Genomic DNA, 21,356 nt, shown 5'->3' with positions numbered 1-21,356 from the left:
GAATTTAGCATTCATAATTTGTTTCATTCTTATATATAAAATGCTAGCTAAAGAAAATTAGTATTTTTAAAGATTTTTAACTGTAAAAATGCCTTAAATCAATCCTTTTAAAAAGCAATAGAAAAGTAAAAAAAGTGTATAAATTTATTCCTGCTAATTTAAATAGTTCAATATTTGTTACATTATGCTAAGAGAGAACAACAGATGCAAGAAAGGTATGAAAACGTAGCATTTTAAAATGAGGCCAAGTTGTATTTGGCATTATGTGACTCATACCCCAAGTCTCAGTTATTTTAGATGGATATTCATTGTACTAGGAACTTTCAAATACCACTTTGTTATTCAAATGTACAGCTTTATTAGCAGTACAGAAAATAAAGCACTATATTACACTTCTTATATTTCAGAGCACAACAATATATTTTTTTTCTCAGCCATCCTCTCACATACATACGAATCTCCTCAGTAGTCATGCTCTCACCTGTCCTTCATGTTTGCTTGCACCACCAGTTATCCTGGCCAGTTTACCTAGTCACTACACTTCTTCCTACAAGTCTTTCCTCTCTCTATTCGACTCCTGTTGAAAAACTGAAATCACTTTTTAATTTGAAGTCACCCAGGAAATACCTCTCTGTCACTGTTGATGAACCTCAACATTTAATGATTATTCCTGTCTTGTTCACCACATTGCTGAATTTAACAATTTACATAATTCTGCAGCACTCATGAACTTACCACTTCTCAGCAGCTTTTTTTTCCGTGCTTTGCTTTCAGCACTTTGTGCTTTCAATTTGTATTTCTGGCACCTTGTGCTTTCAATTTGTATTGTATCTTCATACGTTTCATGACCACACCAACTGACAGCATTCTTTTGGTGCCAAACACAGTACCTGTACACAGTGTACATGAATATTTTTTTTTTTTTTAGCTATCCTCTTGCACACACACCAAGCTCCTCACCTGTACTTTTATACTTCCTGTACACAATGTACATGAATACTTTTTTTTTTTTTTTTTTTTTTTTTTTTTTTTTTTTTTTTAAGCTATCTTCTTGCACACACACCAAGCTCCTCACCTGTACTTCCATTTTTACTCACCCTACCAGTTCTTCTGATTGGTTTTCTCAGTCACTATATCCCTTCCCCAAGTCCTTCCTTAGTTATTAAGAAAAAGTACTTGAAAGAGGTTTCAGTTAGAGAGAATTTTACAACATATGTTTTAAATGAATAATAAACAAATAAAATCTAATAAATAAATAAATAAATGCATTTTAAAAAAATCCATGCGAAAATGTCTTTTAAGTACAGCCTTTTAATTTAGAATCAGCATAATTCTAAAATTGAGTTTGCCTAGTTCAGGTTGTTCAATAAGTTCGCGGAACGGAAATGAAAAAACCAATTTTTATTTGTAAAAATGACTTTTTTTTTTTTTCAACGTAGTTTCCCTCAACTTCAATACACTTTTTCTGAAGGTCTTCTAATTTATGGATCCCTTGACTATATTGGTTTTTCGGCAGCTCTGTAAAATATCCCTCCATTGCAGCTATTACCTCTTCGTTTAAAGAAAATTGTTTTCCACGGAGATATTGTTTGAGATGTGGGAAGAGCCAGAATCGAAGGGAGCTAAATCTGGCGAATAGGCTGGATGTTGCAACAATTCGTACTTCAATTCAGTTATTTTAGCAATGCTTTTTTGAGCTGTGTGCACAGGTGCATTATTTTGGTGGAAAATGAATTTTTTCTTCTGTAATCCGGGTCTTCTTTCACGAATTTTTTCATCTAATTGATTCAAAAGGTTACAATAATAATCCAAATTAATCGTTTTGCCAGTCTGAAGGTAATGTATAAATAAAATTCCTTTCGCATCCCAAAAAACTGATGCTAACACCTTCTTGGCTGATTTTTGCACACAAACTCGCTTTGGCGCTGAAGAGCCGGGTTCACACCACTCCTTAGCCACCTGTTTTGATTCAGGATCATGATGGTAGACCCAAGTCTCATTCATTGGGATGAATCGATGGATAAAGTCGCTTTTATTCTTCTTAAAATGCTCCAAATGTTGCTGGCAAAGTCGCATCCGAATGTGTTTTTGCTCCATCGTTAGAGAACGCGGCACCCATTTAGCACAGAGTTTTTTGAAACACAAATTAACACTCAAACTATTGCTCACTGTGCCCATTGAAATGCCTAAAGCCTCTGTTAAATCTCTTTCTGTCAATCAATGGTCTTCCAATACCATATCTTGTATTTTTTCGATGAGTTCCGGTGTTGATGCAGTTTTTGGACGTCCCTCTCGCGGATCGTCTTCAAGGCTGGTATGACCACTTTTGAATAAACTAGCCTACTTGCAAACCATTGTTTTTGAAGGAGAGGATTCACCCAACACATTCACCATTTCGGTATGAATTTCCATTGCCTTTAAACCTTTCTTTACAAAGAATTTGATAACCGCACGTTGCTCAATTTTATCCATACCTGAAAAAAGCCACAACACGTTAGATATAAAGGGTGGTTAAATAATGAATAAATTAACAGATTGAAATGAAACTTTTGATGTGTTCCTAAGAAAGAACAAATATGAAAATGGCATCGAAGTTTTAGGTATAATATTGACGAATAGATGGCACTCCGTGAACTTACTGAACAACCTTGTATTATATATTATGTGATATGATATGTTATATATATGTAAAAATATTTGCATAAAGAAAATATTATAAAGACAACAAAAGTAATTTTTTTCAACTATGCTTACTCTTTGGGGAGAAGGAATAAATATTCTGAATTAATAGTGGAATATTACTTAAGTATTTAATTTGTGCCATATTTATATTTTATGACTAAAGACTGAATTTAATTTTTTTTTACAAAACTTAAAATATGTGACTTACCAAATGAAACAAAAAATGGTTTTGAATGCCTAAAACTAGAAAAAGAAATAAAACAAAAATCACTGCTTAATCTTTTTTAAAACAAAAATAATTAGAAACAGAACATAATAAGAAAATAAGGTACTTTTCCGTTAAAGGAACTGGATTCAGAAATTTATATATTTAAAAATTGTACTTTTATAGAAATCTATAAAAATACAATTTTTAAATTTTTTAAAAGGAAAATTTAAAATCCTTCCAAGAATTTTCATGCATTAGCTGCTGAAAATTAATCAGTAAATATATAAAGAAAGAAATTTAGAACCAATTTTTTACAAAGACTAAAAATTGAAATTAAAATGAACTTCATAAAATCTATAAATCTAGAATAAGGATATTTTAAAACGTAAAAATTAAAATAAACCATCACAAGAAAAAACAAAAAAGAATAAGAAAGAAGAGGAATCCAATCAACTCCGGCATAATGTTGTAAGGATAAGATATGTCGAATTTAAATTACAGTTCTCCTTCCAGAACAAAATCCTTGCTTTTACGAATCAAGAATCAGCAGTTGAATCATTTCAATATACAGTCAAAAGTCGTTAATCCAGACTCGTCGGGACTTCGGCGATTCCGGATTATAGATCATCAGTTTAAATCTGGTACGATGGCATGCAGAAATTATAAAATTAAAAATATGAAACCGTAATTTATGAAATAAAGAACAATTATGATCTAAAGGGTATCAAAATTTACAAAAAAAAAAAAGCTTAATATTTATTTGTTTACTTTATTAAACATTTCTTTCAATGTAAGTTGTTTAAGTTGCTTTGTTTTTTATGTGATAATACATTCTCTTTAATTCTATAAACAGACATAATTTCTTGTTCAGTTACAAAGTTCCGCTGTTCAAGTCCTATAATTGCTGTGTCGAGAATACCAACTAATTTGTCAATCAACATTTTTTCGTTTTCAATAACCTCTGTGTCACTTTCTTCTATCGGAAGCGAATTACAATGATGAGGAATTTGATTTAAATCATATCAAAGACGGAGTACATCGAGATGAAATACTACATTTAGTAAGGAATTATAAGCCAAATAAAATAAAAACATCTGCCCTGAAGATAAGGATAGTGCTGACAGATCAACTTCCAATTCATTGCGTGCCGGCCGCAGCGTTAAAGATAAACAAAGTTTAGATAAACAAACATTAAAGTTTAGATTATGCCTTCATCCATTTTTTGCAGCAATTCTACTTTTTGTTTAATGGACTTCGAAACATACTTTCGCTTTGTAGATCCTTTACGTATTAGTAAATATATATCAGAAATTCTATTTGACATAATCGAAAGTTCAAGCTTACTTTTATAAAATTGCTAAACAGTCTGCAAAAAATAATAAGCCAAATCCAATTCGAAGATTAAGGAACAATGCAATCTGCAACATTAACTGAATTAGATAATTTTAGCTTAGCTTATACCGTCCGTTATACATTAAACGCGCATTCGTAAACGTATTTTGTGCACGCGCAAATGAATATTCGCAGTTGTAAACCTGACGCATGCGCAGAAAGTTTGCAGCTTTGAGGTCCGGATTATAGATCATTCCGGATTATGGGTGTCAGAATTAATGACTTTTGACTGTATTTTTGAATCATAACAATTTACCCGAAAATTCTGGTCCTCCTCAAAGCGAAGAAAAATGGCAAAAATACAAACATTAAAAATATCTTCCAATTTAAAAAGATTTTTCTAATCTAAAAAGAATCTTTAATAAAAATGAAAATTTATCGTTAAAATGTAGAAAAAATTAAAATCCTACAGTGAAAAAATGTTTGAAATTTCAAAATAATCTTTACGCAAAATTTTGCAAGGACCTCTTATCAAACAGCAGTGAAAGCGAAGCAAAATGGCAAAAATACAAAGTAAAATCATTAAAAAATCTTCCAATTTAAAAAGAATAAAAACTTTCATTGTAGAAAAATTTTAAATCCTACAATGAAAAAAACTTTGAAATTTCAAAACAATCTTAACACAAAACTTACATATATATGCATGTATGTAGACCTTGCGCACACACACGCACAAGGACAGTTCTATATCTCCCGCTCTACAGGACCGATTGTCGAAATTTATCTTGCATTTTCCATGTCTCAAAAGAGCAATTTAGGATATATATTATATTTATATGTAGCATTGTTTTAACATTATCAGGGCACTGACAGCCGTGGCTCTCTAAAGGCTGTTTGTGGCGCCACATTTAATTTAGTTTTATTGTTCTAACATAGGTATTTTAACACAAAACTGGACTTTTTCTGAAATAACATACCATTCCCCCCCCCATATTTCAATTCTATGACTCCAATTATGCCTAGATATTAAATTTTGTAATTTTTAGCGAGTCATTTCTGGTGAAATTAAAAAAAATTCATCTTGGCACATTTTTTGCAGTTTGCATTAAGTGCAAACTTATTAATTTATAGCAATCTATTTTCCTTTCCTTTTTGGAACAGCTGTCATCTACAGACCAGGTTGGCGAAATATTTCTAACTCCACGATTTTACTTATCTAAATTTTCTGTTTACATTTCAAACTTAATGGCTAAAATGTCTGAAAAAACGTGGTTTTTGCACTCAATTTACACTAAAAGTGCGAAATAAAAGCAAAACATTTAGATAAGCATGAAGTTTCTCATCAAAAATGTTTGACTATAAATTTAAACTAAAATAACAATAAATTGCAAAAAATTTCAAAACAAATAAGTTTAAAAATTGAAAAACAAAAAAATAACGGTAAAAGTTTACAATTAGGTGCTCTTTGTTTTTTGAGAAGATTTTTTTTACCCCAAAATCGGTGCCAGGAAGGCAGAATTTCAAGGTGCCCACTACACAAAACCAAAATAAGAAATCAAAGACTTGCACAAACTCTGTGTTCATGTACACATCAATCTATTTTCACTTAAAAAAAAAAAAAAAAAAATCAGAGAACTGCACAAACTTTGCATTGCACACTGCCTTGTATTTGTCCATGTACACATCGCCAAAATTTGTCACCAATCGAAGGGGCATCAAATTCTACACACAAAGTAACATCACAATTTTAAAGCAATGCAATAATTAAAATAACTCTCTACAAAAATTAAAACCATATAAAAAGCAAAGGTGAATCTTCGGATTATGGTAACTTGGCAAATTTTTGGCGATCAACCCTGCTACAACAACCTGCTAGATTTTTTTTTACGCCATTTTGTTTTCATTACGCTTTTTTTTTTTTTTTTTTTTTTTTTTAAACTCAAAATTTTTTCAACAATCTGCTAGCCGAATTACACTTATGGAATAACTTTTATGGAACAAAAGTGCTTAATCATGACGAAGATTAGATCCGAAATTGTTTCTAAGTGCTTATTAGCTAAAATCACGATCGGAATTTTCCGGAAAGCAGTGGAATGAACGCGCACAGAAATTTGTTTTTACAGAGCAAATTTATATATGAAACATGTAAATAATTTTTCTCACAAATTAGAAAAATGTGCACAAAAATGCAGGAAAATTTTGTGAATCTTTGAAGTCGGTAAAAAGGACATATATGAAATTACCTGATCACTAAAAGGTATGTATACTATGCAAGCTTTTATACGTTTAGCTTGCATATATCCTTTCAAACGATGAACATTTGTACGTATAAAATAAATAAAATATGCAAGAAATTACATTAATTTTCTTTTCCCTCTAAATTATCCATTATAAAAGTCACCACAAAATAATGTGTGATTGGAACTGTGTACTTCTCAGATTACTCCTAAAGTCCTAGCTAGTAGCCTTTATCGCCTTACCAAAATGTCGCCAAACTACCTGTTACCATATTCCAAAGATTAGCCAAAGCAAATTCGCTTACCATTCAAAATAGTTCCCAAAAAAGCAAAATATTAATTTCAAACAAACAACTACAGGAAAACCAGAATCCAAACTGCAAACTTCGTTGAAAACCACATTCTTAAAAAATACACTTCTGTCAGCATGAAGACAACCATGAACAAATGCTTCATTAACCGCTTCCCTTACAAATGTTTTTGAAAAAAATTGTAAAAAATCATCACATTTTTTTATTTTATTATTAAATACAACAAAACGAAACAAATCAAAATATGTAGGTTTTAAGTTGAATTTTTAATTTTTTGAAGGTGTAAAAGCATTTATTTTTAAAATTAGTTTACTATCCCGAGTTATCTCGGGCAAACGAAAAAAAGTTAAATATTAATCTTTGTATGATAGTTTTTGAAACAAGGGACAACATAGAGTGATACCTGACGTTCTACACTGGTATCTGGTCTCTTTTCTTACTGGCTTACCGCTGGAATCTCTTTCACGGGAGCACAGAGTACACTGTCTCGTTGGATTTGATTTTTTTTTTAATTTTTTTTTATTTTTTCCTCCACCTTTTCATGATCACTATCTGAAAAATCATTGCTTTCGCTATCTTCCATCATCGCATTATTTTTTTTTTTCCAACGCATGCATCCTTCTTTATACATTATTAATCCACAATAGGGAAACACGCGACCAGTCCCTCAAAGAACCGCGCAACCAACAAAATTTGGCAAACTACCAATCAAAGCTGAATATTTCCTTTCATTTCCTCAAGACCGAGTAAAACCGTGATAAAAGAAATTGTACTAACAAATTCTGCTTCGCCCGAGTTTTCTCAGGATAATAATTAACTGCAATATATACGAACACGAGATAACTCGGAATAATCAGGCAAGTGGTTAATAACTCCAATATATCTTCTCAAACTAAATCTAGCTTTAAATACTACACAACTTTCTTCATGGAACTATATGCCATTATTCAACATATAACCAAAAAACTACCACTACAAAATAAAACCACATTTCCCACAAAAGTTTCCATCTAAAAAGGGTTCCCATACAAACAAAATCTCGACTAAACCATCCAACACAAAATATCGTCACATTTGGCGACCACATGTATCCCAGGCCAAATATGACATCTTAGCCTCCTTTTTTTCATTGTACACAAGCGGAGAAAAGATCATTGTTCATACTTTTAAATAATTTTAACAAAGTGCATAAACCACAATTGGTGTTATTATCGCTTATGACAAATATGGCAAATTTCAAAATGCGCTAATATGTAAATTCATGTATATCTTAGGAAATTTTGGTACTATTCGGTTTTGAGGGCCGTAAAAAAATTGCAGCGAAAATGTATGCGCAAAAGCGCCAAATCTAGCGTACGCATTGATTTCAGATTGCATAAGTTTATATACTTCTATATTTCTTAAGACGCCATTGACATACTAGTTTACTAGTTTAATTTTTAAATCATTTTTTGATATCCTATGGATTTAACAATTTGGGAATTGCCCATGATGAAAAGTCGGCGATAGAATTTTGGGTAAAGTGCAGAATCACCCATTCTTTGACGTATTTTTAAGAATTGCACATACTCGGTATCCATGTGCACATCGACCTATTTTCACTTAAAAAAAAATCCTAGAATTGCACAAAAATGGCACTGCGCATACCCTTTACTTTATCTATGTACACATCGACCTATTTTCATTTAAAAAGTAAAAGAAAATTGACAAAAATCCAATTGTTTTTACCCTTTTAAAAAGCGGCAAACAAATATGTGAGCGATTCTGCACTTTACTGAGAATATTTTCAAAGAAAAGGCATCATTCATTATAGAAAATTATGTTTGAACAACCAACAAAATAAAATGCTTTAGCAATAAGTCGGTAGCGAAATAACGATGCAGGCATCCATTCAGTTATGTTTAGCAATTTTTACGCATAAACTCTACAGAGTTGTTGAGTTAATAAGCAGTGGAATGCAACAACATCGTGTCACTGGTGGACTTTTCTTAGATGTCGCCAAGGCCTTCGATAGAGTATGGCTGGATGCCCTCATATACAAATTACACAACCTGGGACTCCCAGGCTACATCACAAACATAATTAAATCCTACCTAACCGGTATACACTTTGTCGTTCATGTTTCTGGTTCATTATCCACAAACCGGCCTATACGGGCTGGTGTTCCACAGGGATCCCTTCTTCCCTATTCAATATTTACGTGAGCGACATTTCCACTACACACAACACAACACTAGCCATGTATGCAGATGACACAGCAATCCTTACGCAAAGTGCATTTGTTAGTTCAGCAATACAACAGCTACAACACCACATCCACTCGCTAGAGACTTGGCTGACCAAATGGAAAGTCAAAGTGAATGTCGACAAGACACATGCCATACTGTTTACTACTAAGAATTTCCCGACTCACCTGCAAATGTATGGTGTGGACATTCCCTGAGTCAAGCAGGTGCCTTAATCCTGGTATACGGTACCATGAAGGTTAGAAATAAAAAAATATGTATCGTAAAGAAGGAAAACCTCTCTGCAACAGACGTGGCTCGGTTCCATCATAGCGGGAAACAGCTGTGCATGCGCGTTATATCTGTCACCAAAGCTCGAAACCGGTGTCGAAGTTTGAAGGTCACGTTATCAAGAGTTCATAAAATGAATATCATTTAAAATGTCTTTAAACTCTTTAACTAAAGGAAAACTAAAGGTCTTTAAACTAAAGGAAAAGAAAATATTTTTTGGCGCAAGTAAATTAATTCATGGATTAGTTATTTTGAGGGGGGGAAATCTACGAAAATCCATTTTTAAAATTATTCTGAAAAATCCAAGAAAAAACGTTCTTTGATAAAACATTTCTTCTTGGATTTTTCGCAATATTTTAAAAACGGATTTTCGTAGTTTTCTTTTTTGTCAAAGAACATTTCTTCTTAACACGTGTTTTTCAATTTCCTGTACACATCGCGGAGAGGGAAATTCTGGCCGTTCCGTCGTCAAATCCCTTGGCAAATTTTCCCTCCGCTTTTTACATGACGTTCTTTGATCAGAATAATCTCCATGTATGGTACAGCGGGATTTGGCGACATGATGATGAGCAGTAAATGGGTCATTTTGTTCTTGGCGACAATTTTCAAAATCATGCGAAGGCCGTATCGTATACTAGGATTTTACTGCAAAATCTTTTTTTTTAGTCCAAAGGGATTTCAGTCCCGAAGGACTATTGCTTTCGTTTTGGCATTTTGCGTCGGACTCATAAACGTCGGTTCACTTTTCAAACTGTTGCCACAAAATGTTAGAGCCCTGCATTATATTTGAAGAAATTAAATAATGAAAAATCTGCATAAATGATTGTCTATTTCTCGCATTGTGATAAAACAATGGTACATAGAGCCATCAAATTTTGAATGACGAAATCCTACTGCGGATATGGGCATCTGAAATCCCAAATTTGGAATTTGTTTTACTATAGATTTTATATTTTGTAAAACTTTAACGAATTTTCGATTTACAAACTCAATGCTTTAAAAGCGAGAAATGGCAACGTTATATAGAAAAAAAATACTTTTATCTCCAGCTCGCGAGACTGTGTATATCGGAAATTCTAAAGATATGCTTAATTTAACATTATTTTACGATATTGCTCTTGAACTGAATTTTATAGTTTAAGTGCAAAGAACATGATATTTAATAAATAAAGGTAACACTCAAAACGTTAAAAAAACGCCCCTTTAAACGTAATTTAAAATCTGAAAAATTTCAGATTTTTTTTTAAATTTAATTTAATTTTTTTTCTTTTTAATAAATACCTTGTCAGTTTGGCAGTAAAATAAAAAAATAGTAATCAATCATCTAGGATAACCATGTAATATAACTATATTCACTAAAATATCGTTGATTATTCTAATTAAATTTTTAAGTAATTATCTTTATTTTTATGTTATTCATATCATTTAATGTTGCTTCTTCCCTCTAAATTTATTTATCATTAGTAAATAATATTTCCAAATTTCAGGAAGTTTTCTCTGGCATAATCCTGAAATTAATTCTAGCAGTATGATGACATCACGAAATTTAATGCACATATTTTTTCCTTTTGTATGCTGCGAAATAAATATAAAATACCTCAATTTAGTAAAAAAATATCATTAAATAGATTTCTTTCTTTCTTTCGTTTAGCTGCAGAATGTCAGCAAAAGAAACCTTATTTTATTCCAGATTGGGCAGATTCTAATCTCAATCTTCAGTGGAGAAAACAACTCCTATTATAATTATATTTGTGTTTTCAAGTGTTAAGGTGCCTTTTAAAAATACACCTTACACAAATTAAATTTACCTAAATTTACCTTTTAGGATTGTGTTGTGATTTATAAGAACCGGATTAGCCTCGTGTTGAACTGGGGATGATCATGAGTAATAATTAAATAAAACGTACAGTTGGTTATCGGATTAGCCTCGTGTTGAACTGGGGATGATCATGAGTAATAATTAAATAAAACGTACAGTTGGTTATCCAATGTATATTTCTTAAATTTTATTAAGGTTTTAAGCGGAAAAGTAAACAAAATTATCAAAGTGTACCAAGAATAATTAAGAATAAATGTCCTCTGGGATTTATTGAATAATTAAGTGAATTTGCTACATAGTACAAGTAATACCATAATTAATTTACCTCTTAGCACAACCAACATTACGCGGATAGACTGGAATTTTCTCAAAACATACCTGGAAAACCTGGAAAAGTCAGGGAATTTCATTCTCCTGTTTGAGTGGCAAACCTGTACTAGGGACCCCAATTTCAGTAAACGCCCAAGGGTGATCCTAAATGTTAGTAATATGTAATTTTGTATATGTGTTATGCAAATTGTTGCTCAGATACTTTATTGTATATTGTTCTTTTTTCCTCCTGATTGCATTTTGTTTTTACTAGTGGCACTAAGGCGTTGCACTTTGTATTTTGTTTCTCTTGTGTGTACATGTATTCTTCTATGAAATAGTTGTTAAAAAAATAGTTAATTATGTATGGATTAGTAATTAGGTACTTAAGGAAACCGAATAGTACCGAAATTTTGAATAAAAAAACTCTATTTTTTTTCCAGGTATGCTTAGATACATCTACTTTAAGATGATGGAAAAGATTTTATACTTTATAATTACATTTTTTTTGAAAAATTTATAAAAATTATTTTAAAAATAAATCATAAAAAATCTGATGAGTGCACCATATCCTTGTACGGAATATTAAATTATACCCATTTTTTCTTGCATTTCATTTAAACTTATTATATTGAATTAAATCTACTTTTTCGATAGTGCATAAACCACAATAGAATAAAGGCACTCTTTAAAACTCACTATATTTGTTTACCACTGCGACACTCTGGCGCTAGGTTCACTTAACAGCGTTATATTTCGTTCATATTATAACTCAGAATGCACAAAATATATATCATTTGAAGAATTATTTAATCGCTGCCACATGTTCTATTCAAATACTATAATAAATCTAGAACGATGTATAAAAGAAATTAAGCAAACAAAACAAAAAAGAAACAGTTTTTCACATACGATTCAGTATTTCTCATTCAATTAATTCAGTTCTCACTTCGTGACAAGGCAAACATACATAAAAACTCAAAACATCTATATTAAAAATTATCTTAAACATTATTTATCATTATTTAAAACATTAAATCTTAAACACTTATTTCCTTTAAAAAATTCCAGAAAGGATTAAGCACGACTTAATTCGCAATAATAAATAAAGGCATTATCTTTGTTGTTGCGAAACTTAGTCTCTTTAGATTGGCAACAAATCAACTATTCTGCTGTTTCAAATGTAAACAAACGTGTCCACCATGTTATTTAAAAATTAGGCTTAACTGCACTTAAACAGCTTTTTAATTGTTGATAATTCTACAAATATTGCTTGCAGATTTTGTAAAGGCATAAAAACCTTAACCGGAAGATAAGAACAACATAATTCAATAATTTTTAAAGCAAAAAATGCGTAATTTACAAACATATAAGAACAAAGAAACTGAGATCACTGAGCTAAGTAACAGACTAGATATACAATCAAAAGTCATTAATCCAGACTCGTCGGGACTTCGGCGATTCCGGATTATAGATCATCAGTTTAAATCTGGTAAGATGGCATGCAGAAATTATAAAGTTAAAAAAAATGAAACCATAATTTATGAAATAAAGAACAATTATGATCTAAAGGGTATCAAAATTTACAAAAGAAAAAAAGCTTAATATTTATTTGTTTACTTTATTAAACATTTCTTTCAATGTAAGTTGTTTAAGTTGCTTCATTTTTTATGTGATAATACATTCTCTTTAATTCTATAAACAGACATAATTTCTTGTTCAGTTACAAAGTTCCGCTGTTCAATTCCTATAATTGCTGTGTCGAGAATACCGACTAATTTGTCAATCGAAATTTTTTCGTTTTCAATAACCTCTCTGTCACTTTCTTCTATCGGAAGTGAATTATTATGACGAGGAATTTGATTTAAATCATATCAAAGACGGAGTACATCGAGATGAAATACTACATTTAGTAAGGAATAATAAGCCGAATAAAATAAAAACATCTGCCCTGAAGATAAGGAAAGTGTTGACAGATCAACTTCCAATTCATTGCGTGCTGCGGTGTCCCCCCCCGGCCTGCCGCAGAGCAGCGTGAAATTGATAAACATATTTCGGAATGGTTAGAGAAACAAAGGATATGCCTTTATCCATTTTTTGCAGCAATTCCACTTTTTGTTTAATGGACTTCGCTTTGTAGATCCTTTACATATTAGTAAATATATATTGGAAATTCTATTTGACATAATCGAAAGTTCAAGCTTACTTTTATAAAATTGCTCTAACAGTCTGCAAAAAATAATAAACTGGATCCAATTCGTAGATTAAGGAACAAAGCAATCTGCAACATTAACTGAATTGGATAATTTTAGCTTAGCTTATACCGTCTGTTATACATTAAACGCGCATGCGTAAACGTATTATGCACATGCATACACGCATATTCGCAGCCGTAAAGGTCCATAAATGCCTATGTGCATGCGTCAACACGATGCATGCGCAGAAAGTTTGTAACTTTGAGGTCCGGATTATGGGGGTCCGAATTAACGACTTTTGACTGTATATAGAGACTTTTGGTGCGGCCGATTGAAACCAAAATACGAGGTGCACATCTACATGTTATAGCAGTCCTAAATACAAAATTTCAACTTTCTGAGGCTACTTGTTTTTGAGTTATGTGAGGTACGTACTTATGTATGCACGCACAGAGACACCACGAAAAATTCTCTTTAGAATTCATTTTAAATTAGTTTTACAATTTTTTGGGGAGAAAAGAGTCCTTTATCCTGTCTTTACGTACAGATGTTACGCAAAAACATTGTTAAATTACATTCGATAGCAGTGAAAATGGATATTTGTGTTGAAATATGCTGCCTGAAACTTTTCATGATTACAATACTTCCATTTTACTTTGTACAAGGAAGGAAAAATGGGGAAATTTTATTTGGAATTAACCTAGATTTCAAAATGTGAAAGGAAAAATCAAATAAGGTTAATAAAAAAAGAAATATTAATAAATATACACTAAATTGAATGAACACGGAGGAGCTAAAATTTTGTGAGCTAATTTTTTAAAAACTACTCATGTGATTTTTATAAAACTTGGCACTCTGGCTTAATTTGAGTTGTAGAATCAAAATATGGAATAAAATCAGTATTTCATATCAGAAAAAGTCTGATTCTGTGTCAAAATACCTATGTAAGCACAATTCTATATATATATAAATCTAATATATATCTAATATATATCCTAAGTTGCACTTTCAAGACATGGAAAACACAAGTTAAATTTCGACGATTGGTCTAGTAGAACAGGAGATATAGAACTGTCCCCTTTTTTTGTGCAAGGTGTACATACCTATATGCATGCATGCACACATATACACATGCATGAATACACACATTTCTGAAACCACTCCCAATAATTGAAAAGTACCAAAAATAAACAGCTAATAAAATATCACAAAAAGGAAAATTTTATAACATCACTTACTTTAATACAGTTTTTGCAATCTTTTTGGTTTTGCCAGCTTCTACTATTTCAAAATAATTATTCAAGTAAAAGCCTAAAAGACACAAAATATTTATCTTTAGCACGCTAAACACTTTAACCTGTTCTATAAAATAATTTGAACTTATTAATTTTTGGCTGCTGTTTTATGGCATATCAGCATTGACAGTTTTCATTTTATAAGCAATGGAATATAGAATATAGTTTTACAAAAGCATGTTATTGCCCTCCAAAAATAGCCAGTACATAAACTTTTAACAACATATGAAATTTGTGCATTATAAGATTAGGCAATTAAATTTGCCAATTTAGGCTTCTAAGTATGTCGCCACTTTAACATGGAAGTGCCAAAATGCCTTATCATTCATTAAAATAAAAATAAACTACTAATCATTTACCGTTATAAGCAGTTTAATCCACAGAGGAGAAATTTAAAAGAAATCAACAAACATAAGCATTTGCTTTATTATTATGCAAACACTTTTTTTCAGAGCAAGCAAAACATTTAATTTTAAAAGATAGCATTCATTTAATGTTAATAATTTCCCTTCCATTCATGAGCCAAAATCTGACAACTGAAAAATCAAATATGTTTTCACAGACATATATGCATGGCAATGAAGATTTTTAATTTACAAGCATATAAGCAACTTATTTAATGCTTTGAAACATTAAAGAATCCACACAAACCTCTCGCATGTAGTTATTCCAATCCACAACTGTACCGTGACTGATTTCCAACTGCTTTTCACACCATTTAACTGAAGTAAATTCTTCACTCCAACCATAAATGAATCTTAAACACTTCAAGCAACTCAATCTCTATGATTCAAACCATGTGCCTTTCCGTATATTTCTTTTACTGCGGCAAGTTGAAAGGTTGCAACGCCATTGAATTTCGTCTCCGAAATATAATTTCATTTCATGATTATTTTCACAAATAGCAATGTTAGGCAAAACGCCTTTCGCTTGAAAGAATCTGACGGATTCTTCCTCTGTCCTGGGCAAATCCCAAATTTTCATTGGTTTTTCATCTATTTTTGACATATTTGTAAAAGACGTTAATTTAAGAATTTAAAGACGTTAAATTAAAGATTTACTATGCTTTCATGGTATAACCTCTTGATTCGCAGGTTAATATCACGTAATCCCAAACGATCTCATCTCACGTAAAATACGCTATAAAAATCCGATTCTCTCAGGAATTATCTACATTAATTTCAAGTTAAATCTCAGTATGGAATACGAGTTTAAATGCAAGAATTATTTCAATATTATAATTAAAAAAATTGTATGTAACTGTATGCCAATATTGAAAAAAAAAGGTAAATCTGATAATAAATCTCAGCGACTTTTTTTGAAAAAGTGCCGTGAAAGGTTATCAGCGAAGATATTCCCATTTGGCATCAGTTCTACCATTTTCAGCGACTTTATCGCTTGCGCCGGCGAAATGGGAAATTGCGCCGGCCAAACGGAAAAGTACCCATTTAATTTTAAAAGATAGCATTCATTTAATGTTAATAATTTCCCTTCCATTCATGAGCCAAAATCTGACAACTGAAAAATCAAATACGTTTTCACAGACATATATGCATGGCAATGAAGATTTTTAATTTACAAGCATATAAGCAATTTATTTAATGCTTTGAAACAGTTATCATACACATCTAAACATAAAATAAGTCCATCAAAAGTTGGCAAGTTGTTTTAGTAAATGCTATCAAATAAGCACACTTTTTTCGATAATAAAAGAATAACGTTAACATGCAATTTTATTATTAAAACAGTACAAAAGTAAAGCAAATAACAGTCAGATTTTTTCTATCATTGAATGATATTTTATAAAATTATTTGAAAGAACGAAAAAAATTCCAGTTGCTCTTAATCTCTAGCGTGTAACAAAATCTTTAACTGATGAAAATATTAGGATTACAAAATAAATTATAAAAAAAAAAATCTTTACACAAACATGACTTGCATTTAAAAGCGTAAACAATAAAATTTCGTAATTCCTATTTCCAATGTAACATATCCGAATTTTGCTGTTTTAGTGATGTTTACAACTAAATGCTTGAGAATCGACAATCCGGGAAGTTACTTACAAAACAAAAGTGCAAAACAAAGAATACGCCTCTGTTTCAGATGCATCTCGAACTATTCAAATCAGAAATACAGTTGAAAAATATAACTGCTGCCAAGAGGAAACATTCAAGAATGCTTATACAGCTCTTTATTTACATTGCGTCACTGAAAGACTGCTGCCAATCAACAAATTATACATCTACTATGTGCGGTGCTTAACCACCAGGGTGCCTGGGCGCCAAAGCCCTACCCCTCATCGAATAACATGATAAAAGTTTCGAATTATGAGAAATATAACTGAATGTGCTAAATAATTAAATGAGCAAGAGTTTAAATTCATAATTGCTAATAGTTAAATACAATTTTTTTTCCTTAAGTACCTAATTACTAATCCATACATAATTAACTATTTTTTTAACAACTATTTCACAGAAGAATACATGTACACACAAGAGAAACAAAATACTAAGTGCGACGCCTTAAGCAAGAAAAAAGAACAATATACAACAAAGAATCTGAGCAACAATTTGCATAACACATATACAAAATTACACATTACTAACATTTAGGATCGCCCTTGGGCGTTTACTGAAATTGGGGTCCCTAGTATCATAGCAATAGTTAACAACCACAGGATTGTCCAAAAGTTCCTGTTTATCATAAAATGCCCTAGATAGGCGGCAATAAAAATCACAAAGATCCTCTATTCTTAACTCTTTACGAATTTGGCTATTCCGAATGTACCAGGGGGCATTACATATCATACGCAATACCCCGTTTTGGGCAGCTTGTAACTACCTTCTCAAACTTTTGCACGAGTATGCCCAGACGGGGCATGCATAACTAAGAATTGGACGCAACATGTTTTGTAAATGAGCAACTTATTATCAATAGATAGAACACTGTTTCGAGCAATTAAGGGGAAGAGTGAAATTTTACTAGCTCGAAACTTCCTGAGAATATGTGTAACGTTTGGGTTCCATGTAAGAGATTTACTGAGGATCACCCCAAGATAAGGGACCTGCTTGACCCAGGGAACGTCCACACCATACATTTGCAGGTGAGTCGGGAAATTCTTCTTAGTAGTAAACAGTATGGCATGTGTCTTGTCGACATTCACTTTGACTTTCCATTTGGTCAGTTAAGTCTCTAGCGAATGGATGTGGTGTTGTAGCTGTTGTATTGCTGAACTAACAAATGCACTTTGCGTTAGGATCGCTGTGTCGTCTGCATACATGGCTAGTGTTGTGTTGTGTGTAGTGGGGATGTCGTTCACGTAAATATTGAATAGGGTAGGGCCCAGAAGGGATCCCTGTGGAACACCAGCCCGTATAGGCCGGTTTGTGGATAATGAACCAGAAACATGAACGACAGTCTACTGGTTAGGTAGGATTTAATTATGTTTGTGATGTAACCTGGGAGTCCCAGGTTGTGTAATTTGTATATGAGGGCATCCAGCCATACTCTATCGAAGGCTTTGGCGACATCTAAGAAAAGTCCACCAGTGACACGATGTTGTTGCATCCCACTGCTTATTAACTCAACAACTCTGTAGAGTTGATGCGTTGTCGAGTGTTACGCCTGAACCCAAACTGATAGGGTATAAGGATCTTCTGCTCATCCAAGATGTTTAGTCTATGTAGGATAACTGCTTCCACGATTTTGCTAATTGACCTTAGCAAACTGATTGGTCGGTAACTCTCAGGAGCAGTCGCAGGCTTGTTGGGCTTAAGCAGAGGGACAATCTTGGCAGTTTTCCAACAAGTTGGGAAGTACTGCCATCGTAGTATGATATTCACTAACTTGGTGAAGTAGAGTATTATCTTGACAGGGAAGTGCTTGATCATCTCATTTGTGACCCCGTCTACTCCAGGGCTCTTCCTTTTCGCAATTCGCATGATATAGAGACAGACCTCCGATGGCATGGCTGAGATAATGTTGTCTGTGCATGGCTGTGTTGTAAATTTGGAGTGGAAGTCAGCAATAAGCTGTTCAGTGTTTGAGTCTGAAATGTTGTTAATGCAGAACTGAGATTCCAGATGCTGAGCTAAAAGTTCTGCTTTCTCAGTTCCGGTGTAATGGATCCGTTGAGGGCCATGAAGGGGCGGAATGGCGTTATAGCATTTTTTGTACCTCTTCACTGCTTTCCATTAGGAGTTATCCTCTGCAGAAAGAGATCTGAGGTAGTTAGTCCAGCGATCTTGTGAGAGTTTATTTGTAAGAAACTTGACCGCTTCGCACAGGCGATTGAAGTTCCTTTTATCATCACGGTGTCTGGTACGTTGATACGCTCGTCTTGCAGCATTTCTCTCTTTAATCAATAATCTGAGCTCTTGAGGCTTGTGTTTCATACCAGGTTTAACTTCAACTTGTGCTTTCGCATAAGCATTTTGTATATTTTCAGTGAGGTCCTTGACCAAACTATCAATGTCACTCCCCTTGTGTATCGTGGGTAAAGTGTACTGGGTGTTGGAGAGGGCTTTGGCAAAGACCTGCCAATCTGTACGAAAAGCCCTGGTGTCTGATGTAGTATATCTTCTGAGGTCCAGAATAATCCTAACAGGATTGTGATCACTTGAAAGTTCGTCCAGTACGTAAATATCCAGTGGAGAACTGGTGTTCCGCAACAGGAAAAAATCAATAATTGCGGTGGACCCAGCAGCATACCGTGTTGGGGTACTTGGAACTGCCAATTTACACCGTGCCGACGCGGCCAAGGAATAAATCAGTCTGCCTGTTGCAGTTCCATGCGCGGTGTCTTGCGTTCAAGTCTCCACCAATAATAACATGTGTACCAAGTGTGAGTAGAATTTCAAGGTCTGCCTGAACGACAGCCACAGGTCTCATGGGAGGAATGTAGGTGGAGACAAAAGTGTATGGAGTGTTAGTGTCTGTTGTGATGCAGATAGCTGTGGCCTCTACGGCTGAGAGCTGTGGAATGTTCACGTGATAATGGGGAATGCAGCGTTTGACAAGAAGTGCAGTGCCACCTCCACGTGGGCGAGGAGCGGTAGTACTTCTGTGCGACTTGTAGGTATAGTAATTTGCCACACACAGTGGTATTTTAGGGTCAAGCTTGTGTTCTTGTAGGAAAAATAAGTCGGGACTGTGCTCACTTGCAAAATCCCGCAATTCATTAATCTTACGGAACAAACCATTTGCGTTCCAAGTAATAATATTTAAGTACCTATTGTTTACACTATACATAATTATTCAACATTGGAAAAAACACTGTCAAAAACATTAAATAATATAAACAACTTATCGATTGAATGCTCCGCAGCCCGCAATTCAGGCATGGCTGCCGAGATTTTTTGAAAAACATTCATAACTGTGGTGCTTTTATAAACATCACACACCTCTTTGATTATTTTGAGAAAGTCCATAAGCATACCCGAACCAACAGTAGCACTAGCAGCACCACCACTGCTGACAGTCTGTTTATGCATATCAACATTAAAATTATTAACAGTATTTACAGATCTTTGAACGTCACCCTTGGCTACACTAGCATAACTGCGCCCGGAGGCAACAGCAGAATAACTCAAATTTGCATTAGAAGTACTAGGCATTTTAACACCATTATTTACATTTTCTGAGTTTGCACTCTTATTCACAGTTTTATTTCCGACTGTGCGTCGGGGGAATTTCGGACATCCGCGATAATTGGCGGTGTGTCCTTCTTGCAGACAATTACAACAAATAGGAGAGTCTAATTTTTTAACATTACATTTATCAGTACGATGTGCACCCGCACATTTCACACATCTTGGTTGTAGTTTGCAATTTTCACTACTGTGGTGGAAGTGTTGGCAGTTGTGACACTGCACAACATTTCCAAGCACTTTATAAGGATGTAGATCAACAAAGAAACATAGTAGTTTTTTAACATCATAAATAGATTGCACCCCTGGTACATTCTCTAAATGAACCTGAAACAAAGGCATAGGAGCCTTAGATTTGGTTCTGTGCATTTGGGTAACTTTTCGAGGTTTATACTTTAAATTAACCAGCTCCTCAAAATGTCATCTGAGGGGCAATCGATAGGTAAACCTCTTATAACTATTTTGATGGGCCTATCCATCTTTCTGGTAATTAAATAATGATCTACACTTTTTTCATCCAAATATTTTGTTATCTGACGGTGATCATTTTCCGTTTTCGGAAAAACTTTTAAAAACTCGCCAGTAACTTTAGCTGCAAAGTCTAAATTAGTTTCAACCCTCAATTTTTTAGAGAAATCCGAAAATTTAATTGGAGGCTTCACCATTATCGGTTTCACCTTCGGTTGTTGCATTTCAATAACCTCATTCTCTTCACTAACTTCCATATCATTACATAGTGGCAGTATTATCTGCATTAGCATTTTCACCTAGCTTATCAAATTTATTGCTAACATTAATTTCTGC

General features: G+C 33.2%; 1 long non-coding RNA gene across 4 annotated transcripts in view; it reads right to left on the bottom strand.

The window, feature by feature from the left end:
- The window catches only part of LOC118204513 (uncharacterized), a 31,906-nt gene extending 14,783 nt beyond the window's left edge, over window positions 1-17,123 (bottom strand). The window contains exons 1-4 of one of the 4 annotated variants that reach the window (XR_015039630.1): window positions 16,968-17,123; window positions 14,848-14,920; window positions 2,891-2,925; window positions 335-2,474 (exon numbers count right to left, since the gene is read on the bottom strand). This is a non-coding gene — a long non-coding RNA (uncharacterized LOC118204513). The other 3 variants (XR_015039632.1, XR_004760811.2, XR_015039631.1) reach the window with 3 other exon arrangements.
- Between the last annotated feature and the right edge of the window lie 4,233 nt (window positions 17,124-21,356).

The sequence above is a fragment of the Stegodyphus dumicola genome, chromosome 2, assembly GCF_044657685.1.
Source record: "Stegodyphus dumicola isolate Sdum_Otavi_A_Nest chromosome 2, ASM4465768v1".
NCBI lineage: Eukaryota > Metazoa > Arthropoda > Arachnida > Araneae > Eresidae > Stegodyphus > Stegodyphus dumicola.
This window is presented reverse-complemented; position numbering and strand designations above follow the sequence as displayed.